General features: G+C 41.0%; 1 protein-coding gene across 5 annotated transcripts in view; it reads left to right on the top strand.

Annotated features, from left to right (window-relative positions):
- Positions 1 to 16853, top strand: part of Abcg2 (ATP binding cassette subfamily G member 2) — a 120261-nt gene that overhangs the window by 3341 nt on the left and 100067 nt on the right. The window contains exons 1-2 of one of the 5 annotated variants that reach the window (XM_087657400.1): positions 9044 to 9257; positions 10209 to 10347. The exons of 3 other annotated variants lie outside the window; for them this stretch is intronic. The gene's annotated coding sequence lies outside the window, so the exon portion shown is untranslated. Of the gene's footprint in view, positions 1 to 9043; positions 9258 to 9792; positions 9816 to 10208; positions 10348 to 16853 lie in introns of those variants that run through there. One more of the 5 variants, XM_087657401.1, reaches the window with a different exon arrangement.

Here is a 16853-nt window from a genome sequence, read left to right on the forward strand (position 1 = left end):
GTGGTTTAGGTATAAGTGTAATTGTGGCTTCATAGAAGGTATTGGGTAGTGCTCCATCTGTTTCTATTTTGTGGAATAGTTTGGACAGTATTGGTATGAGGTAGTCTATGAAGGTCTGATAGAATTCTGCACCAAATCCATCTGGTCCTGGGCTCGTTTTGGTCGGGAGACTTTTAATAACTGCTTTTATTTCTTTAGGAGTTATGGGGTTGTTTAAATGGTTTATCTGATCCTGATTTAACTTTGGTACCTGGTATCTGTCTAGAAAATTGTCCATTTCCTCCAGGTTTTCCAGTTTTGTTGAATTGAGGCTTCTGTAGTAGGATCTAATGATTTTTTAATTTCCTCAGATTCTGTTGTTAAGTCTCCCTTTTCATTTCTGATTTTGTAAATTTGGATACTCTGTCTGTGCCTGTTTAGTCTGGCTAAGGGTTTATCTATCTTGTTGATTTTCTCAAAGAACCAGCACCTGTTTTTGTTGATTCTGTGTATAGTTCTTTTTGTTTCTACTTGGTTGATTTCAGCCCTGAGTTTGATTGCTTCCTGCCACCTACTCCTCTTGGGTGTATTTGCTTCTTTTTTGTTCTAGAGCTTTTAGGTGTGCTGTCAAGCTGCTGACATATGCTCTCTCCAGTTTCTTTCAGATGACACTCAGAGCTATGAGTTTTCCTTTTAGCACTGCTTTCATTGTGTCCCATAAGTCTGGGTATGTTGTGTCTTTATTTTCATTAAATTCCAAAACCTCTATAATTTTTGTCTTTATTTCTTCCTTGACCAAGTTATCATTGAGTAGAGCACTGTTCAGCTTCCATGTGTATGTGGCCTTTCTGTCATTTTTGTTGTTATTGAAGACCAGTCTTAGTCCATAGTGATTTGGTAGGATGCATATGAGATTATTTCAATCTTCTTTCATCTGTTGAGGTCTGTTTTGTGACCAATTATATGGTCAATTTTGGAGAAGATACCATGAGGTGCTGAAAAGTAGGTGTATTTTTTTCTTTTAGAATGGAATGTTCTATAGATATCTGTTAAATCCATTTGACTCATAACTTCTGTTAGTTTCTCTGTGTCTGTTTAGCTTCTGTTTCCATGATCTGTCCATTGATGAGAGTGGGATGTTGAAATCTCCCACTATCATTGTGTGAGGTGCAATGTGTGCTTTTGAGCTTTAATAAGGTTTCTTTTATGAATGTAGGTGCAATCTTGCATTTGGAGCATAGATATTCGGGATTGAGACTTCATCTTGGTGGATTTTTCCTTTGATGGATATGAAGCGTCTTTCCTTATCTGTTTTGATAACTTTTTGGTTGAAAGTGGTGGATTTTATTCAATATTAGAATGGCTACTCCAGTTTGTTTCTTAAGACTGTTTTCTTGGAAAAAAATGTTTTCTAACCTTTTTCTCTGAGGTAGTTCTGTCTTTGTCACTGAGGTGTGTTTCTTGTATGCAGCAAAATCTTGTATCCTGTTTACGTATCCTGTCTGTTAGTCTATGTCTTTTTACTAAGAAACTGAGTCCATTGATGTTGAGAGATATAAGGGATCAATAATTGTTGTTTCCTGTTATTTTTGTTGTTAGAGGTAGAATTATGTTTGTGTGGCTATCTTCTTTTGGGTTAGTTGAAATATTACTTTCTAGCTTTTTCTAGGGTGTAGTTTCTCTCCTTGTGTTGGAGTTGTAGGACTGGATTTGTGGAAAGATGTTGTATAAATTTAGTTGTGTAATGGAATATCTTAGTTTCTCCACTTATGGTAATTGAGAGTTTTGCTGGGTATAGTAGCCTGAGCTGGCATTTGTGTTCTCTTAGGATCTGTATGACATCTGCCCAGGATCTTCTAGTTTTCATAGTCTCTGGTGTGAAGTCTGGTGTAATTCTGATAGGTCTGCTGTTATATGTTACTTGACCTTTTTTCCTTGCTGCTTTTAATATTTTTCCTTTGTTTTGTGTGTTTGTGTTTTGACTATTATGTAATGGGAGGAATTTCTTTTCTGGTCCAATCTATTTGGAGTTCTGTAGGCTTCTTGTATGTTTATGGGCATCTCTTTCTTTAGGTTAGGGAAGTTTTCTTCTATAATTTTGTTGAAGATATTTACTGGTCCTTTAAGTTGGGAATCTTTGCTCTCTTCTATACCTATTATCCTTAGGTTTAATCTTCTCATTGTGTCCTGGATTTCCTGGATGTTTTGGTTTATGCGTTTTTTGCGTTTTGTGTTTTCTTTGACAGTTGTGCCTATGTTTTCTATAGTATCTTCTGCCCCTGAGATTCTCTCTTCTGTCTCTTATATTCTGTTGGTAATGCTTGTGTCTATGACTCCTGATCTCTTTCCTAGGTTTTCTATCTCCAGGGTTGTTTCCCTTTGTGATTTCTTTATTCTTTCTCTTTCCATTTTAGATCCTGAATGGTTTTGTTCAATTCCTTCACCTGTTTGGTTGATTTTTCTGTTTCCTCTTTAAGGGCTTCTACCTGTTTATTTGTGTTGTCTTGTATTTCTTTAAGGGACTTATTTATGTCCATCTTAAAGTCTTCTAGTATCATCATGAGTTGTGATTTTTAAATCAAAATTTTGCTTTTCGGTGTGTTTGGGTATACAGGGCTTGCTGTGGTGGGAACTGGGTTCTGATGATGCCAGAGGGCCTTGGTTTCTGTTGCCTTGGTTCTTGTCCTTTCCTCTTGCCATTTGCTTATTTCTAGTGTTATCTGGTCTTGCTGTCTCTGACAGTGTCTTGACCCTGGTTTAACCTGTGTGTCAGCACTACTAGGAGACCAGCTCTCTCCCAGGGTGATCTGGGTACAGAGAACTCTGGCATAGGGTCAACTCAGGGCACAGACAGAAACCAGAAGGATCTTGTCCCAGACAACCCCTCAGATCTTGTGTTCTGCAGGCTCTAGGTGGGTTACTCTTGGGCCAGGAATGTGAGCAGAAGTGGTGGTTCACCTGTGCTCTCAGGAGTGTCAGCACATCTGGAAGATCAGCTCTCTTCCAGTGTAATCTGGGTACAGAGAGCTGTGGCACACAGTCAGTTCTGTGTGCAGGCAGAAACCACCTAATCTACTTTTCTAATTGAGGGCCCAGCTACCTCCCCAGTGTGACTCCCCAAACACTTTCAGTCCGTGTTGTTGTGTCGCCCCCCCCACCCCGGCAATGTGCTCATTTTTTGTCTCTGTTTCCTCCCATTGTTCTCATCTCTCTCCTCACTCTCAACCCCCAGTCAGGTAACTCAAAACTTGCCTACTTCTAATTCTCCCTGTAATTGACTGTAGCCATTTTTACTTAACCAATAGTTTTAAATTAAGGAGCAAGTTTTGCGCAAGTCCTAGACCATCAGGTACAGAATTTAGCATTACAATACATAGCAACAGGCCAAACCCCAATAGAGCATGTGAGAGAGCTGATTCTGCCCTTCCCAACTGCAGCTCTGGGTGAGCTAGTGGGGTGGTGCTGCTGGAGAGCTCACCTTGATGGTGTAGGTGCAGGACAGCTAGCAGACTGACTAACACATCTATCACCCAGGTACAGATCGAGGACTTTGAGTTGGGCCACCCCAACATCTACTTCATCTATGAACTGCTGGAGCATGTGAAAGGGCTGGCCATGTAGATCCAAAGCTGTAACTTACACAGTGAGATGTCTTCTATGCTGCGTTTCATTTTATTTTTTATCTTATTTTATTTTACTTTAGGGGGAAGGTTGCAAGGCCAGAGACAGATATAAAGGGATGGGGAGAAGAGTAGAATTGGGATGCATGATGTGAAACTCACAAAGAATCAGTAAAAGTAAAAGTAAAAGTAAAAGTTGTTTTAAAAAACAATATATTTGGAAATATTAAATGCTTCATAAACCTTAAAATGCTTATTACTTTAAAAATATTTGTTTGGGTCAAGATTTCATTAAGCTATAAAAGTTAATGTCATATACACAAAATTGATCAGGATTTCATCCCAACACCAAATCTAAATATACATAATTATAGATTTCATCTCATATATAAAAAGAATAACATAAAATTTATATTATCTGTTTAAAATATTTTTGTTTTTAAGTCTGGGTTTATTTAATGAATAATACAGCTTTGAGCCAGAGGATTCTGACTCCCATCGTCTATGCTTTTGACCATTGCGCTCAGCTATCTTGCCCTTAGGACACTGTGGCAGTTTAGTGTCCTTCATAGATTGTTTTGGTGATTATCCCAGTGATTGTTTGTCTTATTATTTTTTTAACATTCTGGGTCACTTTTCTACATTTAATATAAAAAGAATAATTGAGTAAGCCAAAATAATTCTAATATAAAATTGTTAAATATATGTATGTATTTTTTGTTTGTTTGTTTTTGTCCTGGACCATATATAAATTAATAGGTTTATATGTTTACTGAAGATCTCTATTTTGTTTCTTTTTCACAATGAGGATTATAGGAAATATAATACAAGCAAATAATAATGTTCAAAATCTTGTTTTTGTTTTTGGATTTTTTTGGTTTTGAGGTTTGTTTTTTGTTGTTATTGGTGGTGGTGGTTTTTGTTTTTGTTTTTTGTTTTGTTTTATTTTGAGACAGTTTCTCTGTGTGGACCAAGGTGGCACCAAACTCACAGAGATCCACTTGCCAGTGCCTCCTGAATGCTGGAATTAAAGCCATGTACCACTGACCACCCAGCTATTAAATGTCTATTATGTTAATAGTATACATGTAATTATGTGTTTTGTTATTGTTTTCATAATACATGTCAACATTGAAACCAGAGTACTCATCTTTTTTTAATCAATTAATTATTTATTTTTACATTCCAGATTTTATTCCCCTCCTGATCCACCTCACAACTATTCCACATCCCAAACCTCCTCCCCTCAATCCCCAACCCTCACCCCTCATTCTCCCACTCCCCCACCCCTGTCCCACAAGAATGTCCTCACCCCACCCACCCCACCAGACCTCCAAACTTCCTGTGGCCTCCAGTCTCTTGAGGGTTAAGTGCATCTTCTCTGACTGAACCCAGACCCAGTAGTCCTTTGCCGTATATGTATAAATCTTCATCTCAGCTGGTGTATGCTTCCTGGTTGGTGACCCAGTGTCTGAGACATCTCAGGGGTCCAGGTTAATTGAGACTGCTGGTCCTACTACAGGGTCGTCCTCCTCCTTACCTTCCTCCAGCTTTTCCCTAATTCAAACAGAGGGATCAGCAGCTTCTGTTCGTTGGTTGAGTGCACACATCTGCATCTGACTCTTTCAGCTGCTTGTTGGGGCTTTTGGAGGGCAGTCATGATAGGTCCTTTTTTGTGAACGTCCCATAGCCTCAGAAATGGTATCAGGTCTTGGGGCCTCCCCTTGAGCTGAATCCCACTTTGGGCTGTCACTGGACCTTTTTTTCCTCAAGCTCTTCCAGAGTACTCATCTTAAAGGGAACACATCTTCAAGGGGAGCAGTTAATGTGAGTTTTTAAATTAAAACATTTTCAAATCTTCTTTTAGGGGTAAGATATACAGACTTACACAGTACAAACAACAACAACAAAAAAAAAACTTTAAGAACTTTTATTTTATCCTTTTACTGAAAGAACATTTAAAACCTGTAATTAAAGTTTTGTTTTATATGTCTCAAGTTAACTTTTCTTATCCAAATTATACAGAAGACATCAGTCAACAAGTCTAATAGCAATATTCACAATGTTTTATAACTTAAGTACAGATGCTTCTTGATATTTTTAAAAAAGTATTTATTCATTTTACATGTATGAGTACACTGCAGCTGTCTTCAGACACACCAGAAGAGGGCATCAGATCCCATTGAAGATGGTTGTGAGCTGCTGTGTGGTTGCTGGGAATTGAACTCAGGACCTCTGAAAGAGCAGTCAGTGCTCTTAACTGTTGAGCCATCTCTCAGCCCATTTCATGATTTAATTAGTATCTAAACTGTCCTGTACTACAATTAGCTAAGATTAAAAAGTTAAACAATTTCCATCTTACTAATAAGAAAGGGGAAAGGATAATGTTGCACTGACATCTCCCAAAGTCTTTTTCTAACCATTTAAATATGTTAGTTCATATATTACAAATTACTGTGAATATAGAAAGTCAATCTGGTTTTAAAGTTTGGTTTTATACAGAACTTTCCTTTGATGCCTTCATTCCATTTTGTTCTTCAATACTTAATTTAGGTATATTCATCTTAGTTCATGTTATATCAGGTACAGGGAGTATAAAAATTAATTCAGATGCAGATCCTAAGCTAATGGTTTGATATGATATAGGGCTTTGTTTCTTAATGACCTTTAACATACCAATTTTTGTGTTGGAACTAACATTCTGTGACTAATACATGAAAGAGCTTTATGTATTAACTTAGCAGACTCCTAGCTTCTACCAACCCCAAAGCTACAACTGTCAGCCATAGCATCTTTGGCTTGCAGAAACTGCCCCTACCCTGCTGAAACCACCTCTCTAAATGTATTCTAAACTGGCCTTGATTTTGAGTTTCTTTGTTCTGTAAAATGATGAAACTGCTTCCATGCTGGGCCATAGCATCTGGAGTAATTGGAATCTGTATTCCTGAACCAGGGTCACTTGAATGGCTCCAGAATAAACTCTCCTCTTATTCCTTTTAAGATGAGAGCCGTGGTGTTTTTGCTTTGCCATTTTCTCATTATCCATGAATTTAATTTTTTTGAATTAGAGAGATAAGAACCCAGGGGCCTCTGACTCAGTGAAAGTTTTGTGTGACTGTTGATGTCTGGCACCTTAAATCCTGAATTAAAGTCCACCTGAGGAAAGATAATGCTTCTATCAAACTCAAAGTCCAGCCATTTTTCTGACTCAGCAGCAAGCTTCAGCCTTTTCCTACCTCAGTGTGAGAAATTTCCATTGCCTTGATAACCGTTGCCTTGGTAACCGTTTCCTCAGTAGTCTGATACAGCTCTAGAGTAGGACCTGTGTTTCTTTGTAGAAGATCTTCGCTCCTAACAGGACTGCCACATCGCTGCATGCTCTCAGACAAAAAACTTGCTGGCTCTTTTCCTTCCTTCCTTCCTTCTTTCCATCCGTCCTTCCTTTTTTAGAAATTAGTTTTTATTTATTTATTTTGTGTGCATATGTATTGGTGTGCACATGTCATGATGCATGAGTGGAGCCAGAGGGTAGCTTGCAGGAGTCAGTTCTTTCTCTACCATATGGGTACCGGGTAGTGAACTCTGGTCATCTGGCATATACCTTGGTAAAGGTACCACAGGCACCTATACCCACTGAGCCTTCTCATGAGCACCCCACCACCGTTTAAAACAAATATTTTTAATTAATTAATTTATGTGTGTGTGGTGTGAGTGCACGGGCACATACCTGTGCTTGCACCCTCCATGGGTTGAGGTCAGTACATAACATTTAGGAAGTCTCCTCTTACATTGCTTGAGGCAGGGCCTCTCTTGTTTCTTCTTATATAGAATACTTGGTTTATATTAAACTTGTCTGAAAGGTTTGGGGTTTGGAACGTAAGGGGGCCATTGAGGGAGACTGTCCTTTGGATGAGAGACTTATTCGAAGAGTTATTAATTCCATGGGTAGGTAGACTTAACAGCATTTTGGCAGGAGTTCTGAGCAAGGTTCTGGCCCTAGTGTCATAGGAAGACACACACAAAGCGTGGGTGGGGTCTGTGAGTTCAGGATCAGGAAGCAGACAGGAGTCTGTTCTTATAGGTCTCAGTGGAAGGGAAAGGTCTCATGTTATGTGGTTAATGAGTCATCCTAAGGATGAGCCAAACTGTCCTTGATTCCCAGATCACGGGGAGGTGGCCTTGCACTCTGGAGAAGGATCGTATGACTCTGAGAAGGCTGGAGAGTAGAAGCACATCTAATTGAGGTGGATCCATTATAACTGTAGCCCTCTCATACCCTGGTTGTCTGGTAACCTGAAGTCTGTAAATTCCCTTGGGGAAGTACGAATGACACTTGTCATTCTCCTGAACACTGGGCACCAGGAAAGTCTGCTAAGGGATTAGAGTCATAGACAGGCTCTCAGTTTCTTATATTAGCTGTGGCTTTAAGGGGGGAAGCTCTTGCATGTAAGCACGACCCAATCAGCTTGTAGTGGTAAAGCTAACATTGTCTACATGCAGAAGTGGCCCCTTTTTGATGCCCAGTATGATTCCTTCAGCTAACTTGATAATTTACAGTGGTTTGTGTAAGAAAGTACAGTTAGATCCCGGCCTCTGGGGACTCCTCTCACAGATACTGACAGGCAGCTTAGCCGTACTTCATGAGTCACCTGCTTACAGGCTCACCTGGGAAGTGAAACTACACCAAAGACACAGTTTGTTCCCCACCGCATTCTCTGCCTCCTGCCCGGGAGTCTGAGAGGCTGAGTATAGACTCTGGCGAACCCACTTCCTGAAAATGAGGCTCTGACTCTGTACAAACGTCCCCATGGGGTCTCTGCTGCTTGGGACCCAAACGCTCCTGAGAGCCCCGGTCATGCTGCCGCTCCTGTCTGTGAGCTCACAGCATGAGTAACTCTCATAACAAACTCCGTAGTCCCCAGTAATCTATCTCAGTGTCCCTTGGAATCACCAACCTCAATTCCAAATTGTTGTGAACTTTGTGGGAGAAGGGTTCAGAGGCAGTGGGGTTTGGTTATTAAAAAAAACAAAACGACATAGCATCAAAGCTGACAACAGACTTGGTTAAGGCTTTTTAACTGTATTGAACATGTCTTCTTTGCTTTAGATTATGTGCAGTTTTGATGCTGTAACCAGGGATGCCTGGCAGGAAGGGGATACTCTAAAGACACTTGTGCTTGCTGGTCCTTTGGGCTGTCAGACTATTGAAACAATGAACACAAGGAGATTACAATTTACTCAAGAGTCTCTCCTGCTGGGAGAAAGAAAAGGCTGAGAGGCAGCCAGGATGACATTTGAGCTTGACAAAGAACTGTCCCCAGGAGCGAGATTTACAACTTCTCAGATGCTCAGATGACCCTCGGGAAAGCTTGGAGTTCAGACAGCAGTGATTGGCCAGACCATTAGGACCCTGAGGCTTGAGGAGGGCGTTGTGGGGAGGGGTGGAGAGAAGGGAAGAGTACCGGAGTAGCTCTGTGTGTGTGTGTGTGTGTGTGTGTGTGTGTGTGTGTGTGTGTGTGTGTGTGTGTGTGTGTCCATCCGTCCGTCCGCCCGGAGTAGCTCTGTGTGTGTGTGTGTGTGTGTGTGTGTGTGTGTGTGTGTGTGTGTGTGTGTTCATCCGTCCGTCCGCCCGTGGATCTCTTTGCCCTTCTTTCCATGGTATGATTGATTCTCCCTTGCTTTTTACATTAGGTCTTTTAATAGACTTCCTAAGAATGGGTGGCTGGTGGTCAGACCACAGGCTCTGGCCGTAACTGTGGTTACAATGCAAGGCTAGATTAAGCAGTTTCGTCTTGGATTAAATGACCTTTTTCTTTCTGTACCGCTGCTTTAAAAACGTTCTGTGTGTTCCCTGAAAATAAAAGAAACCGTTATCTCTGTCCTCCCTCCACTGTCTGAGGTATGTAAGTATCTTCAGACATTTCAGAGTTCTGTCATCGCAGTCTGACCAGCCTTTCACAGCTTTTGTTTAGGACAGTGTAGCATCGTACATTCCATGTACAGCTTGCCTTTCCTCTTTAAATCTCTGGTAGGCCTTGCAGTGACACCTAACTCTGGTTTTGCCTTGGTTTCGTTCGCTTGCTTTTCAAATGTATCTTCTTCCTGCTTACTATTTTTTTTTGTAAAGGGCAGAGCCTGCGAAAGGAGAACCCCCTTTCCGTGGCTCAGGAAGTTTACGCAGGGATGGGGGCGGGGACGGGAGAAAGCACGGCTAGAGTAGGTTTACTCTCTTGCTTCTAAAATACAGCTGCTGTTAAGGTTGGAGATGCTTTTGTCCAGTGCACAAGATATAAAAAGATCTCTGTCAGGATTTCCTCTTTTCCAGTCTCCTTGCCAGCAACTCCAAGAAAAACTTCAAAGCTGATAAGAGGGGTTAGGTTGTCTTCAGTTTGAACCCACATTTCTTTCTTGACTCAGGATAACCAGCTAACAGATATTCATTACTTTCATCCTGAAATTAAATGAGGATATTCATTAATTTCCTGGAAGCTAGATTTTTGGAAAGTCTCAATTTTGCCTGTCTCTTGAGGCAAAACTTATCAACTTTGGGGATTGATAAATCTTTCTTTCTCTCTCTCTCCCCCTGCTTTTTCTCAACTCCGCTGCAAGCAAGAGTAGACATACTCTTAGGGTGGCTTCTGTGGCAGGCATAGATCCTAGCTGAGGTTTTTCTCCAGTGTGCAACATTGCTGGATCTCACTGAGGCCTGGGCTGTCCCCCTTTTAACACCTCATCACACATAGCTGAGGTAAGTTGTCATTCTTGTTTTCTACCGTCAGGGATGAATCTTAGGGCCTTAGGCATGTATGCAAATGACCTCCCAGACCTCTCTTGTTTTTATATCTTCATGCTAAATAGAAACTAATTTTTTTTGACTTGTGCATTGGCAAATATGTGATTAGATCTGTACTTTTTACACTTTACTATGTGCATGAGTCACTCGAGGATCTTATTAAAATATAGGATGAGATCATGGGGTTTAAGAGTAATCAGACTGTGTCGCAGGCGTGTGTGTAATCATCGAAGAATGAATTTAACTAATTAAAGAAATAAAACCAAGAACTGGAGATGTAGCTCAGTAGTTAGGCACTTGCCTGGCACGTTTAAGGCCCCGGGTTCATTCACAGAGCCACAGGGGGCAGAAATTAAAAATAACTCTGCTGTGAGCCTGAGCTTCTATTTTGTTTTAAAGACACTATGTCTCCCTATGTAGCCCTGATTGGCCTCCAACTGACTATGTAAACCAGGCTGACTTCAAACTGCCAGCTCCCACCTCCTGAGGCTAGGATTAAAGGCATTCACCACTGCGTTTGCCTTAGAATCTTAAAAGTGTATCTAGGAATTGAAATCAAAGTCACCTGTGATAGGCCAGCCAGTGTCCTATAAGCTATATCCTCAGCCCTTAGATTCTGCCTTTTAACCGCCTCCAGGGGACCACTGCATTGAGTAACAAGGCTTGAGTAACAAGGGCTTTCTTAGCTCTCTAGAGATCCTGCTTTTTAAGAATGGCTGCAAGGTACAGACAGGACCGGACTTGGTTGAGTGCATGATTAAGGTAAAGAGTTGAAGAAAAACAAAATCAAATAATATCCTGGCCCTGGCTGCCTCTACTCTGGTGTGTTGTACTTAAATTTAAAGAGTTCCTGGATGCAGCGAGCCAGGTTCATCAGGTTAGGATCCCCTTTTACTTTATGTTCGCCTTTGAGCAAAGCCCCTTCTTTCTTCTCCACACACCACACACTTATTTATTTACTAGCCCATTATGCTTTTGTGCTACAGCACCAGAGAGGAGTAGTGGGAAGAGAAACTACATGCCCAGAGTTCTGAAATATATACTGTCAGATCTTTTTCAGAAGTTTGCCAAGCGTCCAAGATGTAGGCAGAGGTGCTCTTAACTCCTCAGGTCAGTCGGGCTGTGACTCTGGCACTTTCTTTGGCACTGGTGATAGAAGACAGAACCAGAAATCCCTGCTTGTTTGAAACTTACCTCATAGATAATAAAGTAGAGGAAAATAAATGTATGGAACAGTGTATAAAAGATAATCAGGGAGGCAAAAGGAGGTTTACCAATGAAGTGTTAAGGACAGATATTTGAAGGCAGACTAAAGAGACAGACAGGCAGGCAGAGTGGAGGAAGGCATGGGTGCAGTGTGCTAGAGAAGCAGCCAGAAGACCAGTGTAGATGGAGTAATTGCTTTATGGTTCCCATACCTGGGCATTTGTACTCAGTAGTTACTGCTGGCTTAAAGCAAGCGCTCACACTGCAGTTTAGTGGCAACCATCACAGGCCCACTCAGCATCCTATGAAGTCAGCTCTTTCATCACGATAGGGGTATATAGTGAATTTTGGGAACAGGTGGGTATTTCTAAACTTCGTATATATATTTATGCTTGTGGCGAGAGCAACGTTATGTCAAGTACACAACAATATCCTTGTTCTTGGTTACAAGGCAGAGAAGTAATGTGCACTGTGATGATAGATAGGGTGCTCTTCAACTTCCTGAAAATAATGCTGGCAGAAGTTCTGCAGGCAAGACAATTAAACTTCTACCATGGGTATGTGATCATCCTTGGAAGGATTGAGAGCTGATTTTCCGGGCTAAAAAGATGGCTCAGCGGTTAAGAGCACTGACTGCTCTTTCAGAGGCCCTGAGTTCAGTTCCCCAGCAACCACATGGTGGCTCACAACCATCTGGATCGGGATCTGATGCCCTCTTCTGGTGTGTGTCTGAAGACAGCTGCAGTGTACTCATATAAATAAAAATAAAGAAATCTTTTTTAAAAAAGAGTTGATTTTCCTTGGATTGGAAAAGTGTACCCATTTACTGAAACTCAGAGGATCCGTGGTCATCTTGGGTATCACAACAGTGGCTTAGCATTGTCTTTGGCTGTTGGTAGGCTCAGGACACTGTAGGAAGGATAGGCAGAGCACCCTGAGGAAAGTGAAAAGGCAATTATATTTCCTAGTTTGCTGCCACAGCCAATTTGTGACATGGAATCATTGATCGACTTTGAGAAAGCCTGGTGAAAAGTGTTATGGGCATTCACAGAGTCGATCTTAGGCATCTGGTATCTTAAAACCTCCATAATCATGGTGTGTGTCAGTGAACATTCAAATGACCTTATCTTCTGTGTCCGTTGTCAGATTTTCAGTTAGGAAACATCTGTTAGGTTAATAGCTGCATACCAAGTATTAGATGCTATGTTGTCTACATTAAACGCCTTAGTCTTGTGTTGGTTTGGCTATAATAATCTAGTAATCTACCTCGTTTTTGTTTCATCTAAGGAGATGACTTAAATAGGAATTGGGGGAGGTTTTGGTCATTCTCTCTATTTTTGGTATTAATCTCTGCACTTCTCTTGGGGACACAGTAGAGGCTGAGTATCCCTTTACCCAAAATACTTGGGGCCATAAGTGACTCCGACTTGGGAGTATGTGCATGTATTCCTTAAACTCTGAGGATCAGACCCAAGTCTAAGTGTAAAACTTGTCCACATTTCATCATTGACATACAATAGAGTGTGAAGGCAACTTCACCTGCATTTTTACTGTAATGTGTCACAGAAGGCCACTTGCACAATTTTCAACATTTCGTTATTCAAAAAGTTTCAGACTCCGGAGTACTTCAAATTGTGGACTTTTGAATTTGGGATTCATACTTGTATTGTTTCTGTGCTCTCGGGAGTAGAAGGGCAAGTTCAGGAGAACCCCACTTCATGCTTGCTACCATCACAGCTGCCCAGGAGAACCCCACTTCATACTTGGTACCATCATAGCCACCATTCTTCAAGGCCTGCCACCGATGTTCTCATCTGCAAAGTTCAGTCTTTGAATATTATCAGGTCAGGTTGACAGTTTTAGAGGCCATATCTAAAAATGTCTGTAAGTGTGGACTATTTCCTTTCCTGAAAGTCTTCCCGAGTAGATCTCTTTGGAGCAGCACTATCCAAAGTATATTTCTAGACCAGCACTAATTGACAAAATTATCGTAATTATTAATGAGCATCAATTGCAAATGCAAATCCAGAGAGATTAGCCTAATCTAATTAAATAAGAACCCTGCAAGTAGTTTCCTAAGTCAGTATTTTCTTTATGGCTTTGTGAGCGATGGTGTGGTGCTGGCACTTGAACCAGGGTTGTGGGGATGTACATTCCTACTAACCACACCCTGATGTTGAGCTAATCGACCCTGAGAATTGACATTTACTGAGGCTCACCACATGCAGCTATTGATACTTATTTCTACCAGTAATTCTCAACCAGGATCAATTGTTCTTCTTATGTAAGATTGTTAAATAAAATACACCTTTTTTTTTAATGGTTAAGGACTGCTTTACTGGTGGCAGTTAATACACATCAATAAATATTGATCCCTAAAGAAGAGTTCAGTTATTCATCAGGTTCCTGGTCCATCGAGCAGTAAATGAAACTGAACCATGTGGAGACTGGGATGACGACATCAGTTCTGCTTCTTGGGAAATGCAGCCATCTAACATATAGACGGCATACGCTGTTCTACCAACTGTCAGAGTCATTATGGATCTGTAGAGGAGGGCATCAGACCCCCCCCCCCGCCTTTCAGATGAACTGGCATCCCATTATCCTCCTGAAACAGCTTTTGTTTCTCTGGAATTTTGTTTTCAAAATGCCTTTGTGAAGTGCTGATGGTCCTCTGGGCAATCTGACGAAGGCCAGCAGATTCCGCAATGTCTTAGCTCAGTTGTTGCCCACCAACCGCTACTACTGAACTCCAAAAATCAAAAACCACCAGACTGGAAAACCTACACCTTTTAAATATAAGTATCTCCTGTGTAATAATTTTAATCTAAAATTCAGGGCCTATTTGTATTTGTTAATAATCCCCCACCCATACTTGTGCAAGCAATTCTAATTAAATATAGTAGGACACACACACACACACACACACACACACACACACACACACACACACAGCCAGGAGAGGGAAACAAAAAGGAATTTGATGTGTGTGGGGGGGGTTAAGAGGATAATGAGGAGAAATATAATAAAATGTATTTTATATGTGTATGTTCAAAATTGAACAAAAAGAATCAATACAAAAAAAAAAACAGAAAAGAAAAAGAAAAACTTCCAATATATCCTCCTCAGAGGGCTCTCAGTGTTTGCACTGAGTTAGGACTGAGCATGCTTTGGTCCTGTAAGGTTCCCCCTTCCAGGGGGAGATTTCTTTCTCCCTGTACATGTCATGAGAATCTCAGTCCCATAATTGATGTGCTCTTGCCACAGAGCATGACAGGTCAGAAAAGTCTGGTTACCTCTCATCCCTCTATCTTACTGTAGAATTTGTACCACATCATCTCTAACAGTGGAGCTGTACCTGCTGGCCTTGAGCTTAGTGCTGTCTCCCTGAGATTAGGATACCCATTTCCATATCAGTCAAAGTTCTTCAGATTTAAGTCATTGTTATGTCTTTGTGTCTGGTTCACCAAAGCATTTATTAGATGTGAACTATAGTTACCAAGCAGTTTTAAAATACGTATGTGCATGTATGTATGTATGTATGTATGTATGTATGTATGTATATATGTATGTTTATGTGTCTGTGCAGGCGCACTGATTATAGGTTATTATACATTTATCTATGTACATGGAAGCCAGAAGAAAGCAGCAAGATACCCACCTTTATTACCCTGTGTCTACTTCTTTGAGCCAGGATTTCTCTCTGAATGTGAAACTCATTTTCTTGGTAGGAGGGACGCCAGCAATTCCCAGTCATCCACTTGTCTCTGGCTTCTCTCAGAGTGGGGGTTACAGGCATGCGGGAGACATCCAACATGTTAATAGATGCTGTAATTCAAACTCCGATTTCCATGATTATCCAGCAAGCACTCTGAGCAGCTGAGCCAATTCTCTAGTTCCAGTCAATTCAGTTTTAAACATTTATTTGGCTATGTGTGCATGCGATGATACCATAGAGCATGTGTAGAAGTCAGAGGACAACTTGAAGAAGTTGATTCTCTCCTTCCACCCTGTGGATCCTAGTGATTGATCTTGGGTCATTGTGCTTAGCAGCAAATGTCTTTGCTTTCTATGCCACCTGCTGGCTCTCCTCAGTGAGTGTTTAATTGTATTGATGGAAGTATTATCCCAGGGAGTCAAGTTGAAGATAGACTTGCTCCATCCCCAGGCTGAACATAATGGACCAATTATTTCTTTAAAGGTTGCTATCTTTTGTCTAAATTATGTTAGAGAGTTTCTGATTTTTCAATTGCAGAGTCTAGACTTTTATTAGCTATCCTTTTCAAACTGTTAACTGCTACCTTCATTATTCCACCAACATGCTCTACTCCGAATCATGAACCTTGGGAAGAGTGCTCTCATCAATGGCTTGGGTTTATTTGCAGTTTCTTTGGGTGATTGGGATTCCACGGCTGGCCTTACACTTGCTGTTTGCTGATCACCTGACTCAGCCTCCTTAGCTGTGGGACTGTAGATACGTGAGGCCACACTTGGCATTGATGATCCTAACTGCCCAAGAGCCACACATCCCCACTTCTTCCTCAGATCCTAGTGATGGAAATTGACAACTCCTACAGTAGCATTTTTTTTTTACGATGAACTCAATTCCCCTGGACAAGGCCCAGGTTACTGCCTCTGACTGTCGGTCCAGATATTTATTGCTGCCCATAGAACCATCTCACATTTAATTCAGCAATTTATCAGTCTTTTTGTTAGAGCAGAGTGGGTTTGAAAGAGAACAAGGACAAGACTTGAAAGCTGATGGAATTTGTGGGGATTTTTGAAGAGTGTTGTTGTAAAAGGGCAATTGAACAGTTGGAAAGAAATGTGGGATTAAGAGAAAGACTGAAAATGGGGTAAATAAATACCAGCTTGCTTACACTGTGCCAAGTGACCTGGAAGACTTCATATTTATAAGATGTTGCAGAAGAGAAAGAGGAAAGGGCTGTCACTGAGCAAGAGAAGATATGCAGTTTGATACAAAACAGCTGCCCTGGCCTTTACATAGAAAGGTAGACTGCTCCTCTCGTTAGAATAAGGTAGGTGGGCACTGCCAGTAATCTCACAGTTCCATTTGCCTTGGTTTTATTAGTAAAGCAGGAAATGATATCATCACTCAAGAATGACACACACACACATGTGCATTGGAGGATATGATTGGGAGTATGAATGAATCTGATGACTATTGAAATAGAAAAATGAGAACAGGAACAGTGGTACATAGCAAGATTCTCTTCCTCTCTCTCTCTCTCTCT

Source organism: Rattus norvegicus, chromosome 4 (assembly GCF_021556685.1).
Source record: "Rattus norvegicus strain SHRSP/BbbUtx chromosome 4, alternate assembly SHRSP_T2T, whole genome shotgun sequence".
Classification (NCBI taxonomy): domain Eukaryota; kingdom Metazoa; phylum Chordata; class Mammalia; order Rodentia; family Muridae; genus Rattus; species Rattus norvegicus.